A 2,894-nucleotide genomic window follows, 5' to 3' on the forward strand; every position below is an offset into this window, starting at 1 on the left:
GGGAGAGATGTACTTTCAGACTTGCAAGATTGTGTTATTACAACCTTACAAGGAAGGTCATGTTAGCACTCATGGTATTGATGTCTTGTCTGGACTGGCTTAAAGAACTGACACCTCCCATGAAATAGACTTATAAATAAGTTTTAGCTCTCAAACCAACTTCCTACCTGCACTAAATGTTGACTCCTAAATTCAGGAGAACTTTAACTCTAGTTCAGGGTTCTTCAAACTTGGCAACTTTAAGACTTGTGGACTTCAACTCCCAGAATTCCTCAGCCAGCCTGAGGAATTCTGGGAGTTGAAGTCCACAAGTCTTAAAGTTGCCAAGTTTGAAGAACCCCCGCTCTAGTCCATTTAAATGCCGTTGCCACAGCTATTTTGGAAATACAAGAGAACTCCTGCTGAAGCACGGTATTGTCCTTGCAGTGTGAGTGTGTCAGAAACCGCAGCCCATGTTCTTTATGGCCAGTTTTGGCGGCACACTTAATTAAAATTCCCAGAGGAATTCCAATAGTTTCTACTTTACATCATCTGTTAGATAACCTTAACTCCATTAAATGGAAGACCATGTTGAACAAGACTTCTCTACTGATGCCCTGACCTTCTGGAATATATCTCCCACCACCATCCTAGATCACGCCAGCTCTTGCAAGATCAGTTTTTGAGAAATGATTGAAACATGGCTTTTCAGTAGAAATATTGAAAATAAATAAAACAAGTATTGCTGAAAAGCAATTCAATGTCCCTTTTCGTAATTTCCATACAATGTTCTCTCAATACAGGGGTGTCAAACTCAATTTCATTGAGGGCCGCATCAGCATTGCGGTTGCCCTCTGGGGGCCAGGTGGGTGTGGACAGGGTGGGTGCAGCCTACTGGGTGGGCATGGATGGAGTGGGTGTGGCCTACTGGGTGGGCATGGCCAGCTCTACATCGTTCGCATCAAGGGTGCCTGTGGGGGCCTGGGCAGGAGTGGGACAGATCTGAGGGTCTCTGGCAGAAGGGGGTGGGACCGGGGCAAGCGCCAAGGCATGGTCCATTTCTTCATTCCTCACAAAGGGTGACACTTCCCAAGGGGGGCGGGGCTGACGCGGTAGGGGCTGGTTCCTCGCTGTTTCTAGACAGCCTTGTGGAGCTAAGATTGAATGCATTTCAGCATAGATTGCCACCACAAAATTGTACATTGGCTCCTGGCCGGCCTGGGCCAGGGCCAAGGCAGCGGGGGCCATTCCCTCACTGTTTCCAGGATGGCTTCATGGGCCACATGAAACCATTTTGCGGGCCGCATCCTTGTGTTTGGCATGTCTGTCTTAATACCTTAAATGAATTTTTACACAAATTTAGTTTGTCCTGTGGTAAATTATTATTTTCCAGATGATCCTAACATAGCTCCCATTAATTCGCAACCATCCCTTTTTAGCAAAGAACTTGGTATTCCTTTTCTTATCACCCCATACTTGCTGCACAGTTTCTAAAGTTGGCAGATTATTGCCCCACCTTTCTACCTCTATATTGCTTTTCTCTGGCATTTTAAGTAAATATTTTCCCTCATTTGTGGTGCATTTTTATATATTCCACTTCCTCTTTCCACCTAATACACTGATTTTTCACTACTTTATTGGATATTCTGAATATTTTATATGTTCATTGATTTTCCTACAAAAATGCCGCTAGGCAAAACAATAATTTAATAAAGCTGCTTGTTTAAATCCAGTCACTTGCTAAAAATAATCAAAATAAGATACCTCACTAATTTGTTACAGGAAGCAATCATTTCCCTTTCCAAAGCAAGTAATTTCTTCTGAAGCCATTTATACCTCAAATGTATTAACCTTAAAAAGGTCACAGAAGAATATGATGCTATTTATTGGAAAACATAAAACGTGTTTCTGAACATTGTGCAAGAAAATAATCTCATACAATAATTTTCTTCATGCGTAGCTAGTAGAAATTGGTTCTTTTATCCAACTTCTCAAAATTGAATTTCCACTCTCAAACAGTAGGGGGATCTGCAGGGGTTGGTCAAGAAAATCAATTTAGCAGCCACAAGTGTATAACATAATATTTAAAATATGACTTTACATACTACCAAAGGTCAGGGATTCAATCACAAGCTGCTGTTGTCCCATAAACTAAGCATCTCGGTAGTCCTCTTTTTCAAAAATACGTTTTATCTTTTCCACCTTTCTAAAGTTTGATTTTATTTATCTCTTGTAAGATTGGTTTATCTTTGTGGTAGAGGAAGGACTGATGTCTTGACACTATATAGCCAGAAGGTAGCAATTTAAGTTTTTTTTTCATTTCTTTCTCTACAAAGACAAAGCAACTTGTTAGACGCCTACCTTTCTCACATACTAATATTAGGGTGTCATATATGTGGTAGTATAGGTAAAAAGTCACTTCTGCCAATCAAGAAGTAGGGCCAGGGTACAAAGACCCACAGGATTTTGGGAAAAGCCTTCAGACTTCCATCCAAAGTGCTCAGTCTTTTCACTGTACAAATACTCTATGTATCTAATTAATAATTTCTTCTGTTCTACAATAGCTAAAGAAACCAAAGAGTTTAATTACACAAAGAACCAAGCTGTATTTTAATTCTTCGTCAAAAAGTTCCAAATGAACCTGCTAATATTCATTGTTGAAATGCTTTAATGGTTGAGTAGAAAGGCCGTAATTGTTATGGTCCTGGCTCAAGACTCAGATTCTGAATCTGATGCCGAAGAAGCTGCTCCAGCTGAACCTGTGGAATGTCCGCCTCAGGAAAGACAAGTCCAGGAATTGCAGGCTTTTCAAACACAGTCACCACCTGAACAGTTGGGGCTGTTGAGGAGGAGGATGTAAGACAAAGGGGGACAAATAATTTTTCCAAGGGGCCACATGAGGAACTGGGACTATT

This window comes from Protobothrops mucrosquamatus, unplaced genomic scaffold, assembly GCF_001527695.2.
Source record: "Protobothrops mucrosquamatus isolate PMUCROS unplaced genomic scaffold, P.Mucros_1.0 scaffold914, whole genome shotgun sequence".
NCBI lineage: Eukaryota > Metazoa > Chordata > Lepidosauria > Squamata > Viperidae > Protobothrops > Protobothrops mucrosquamatus.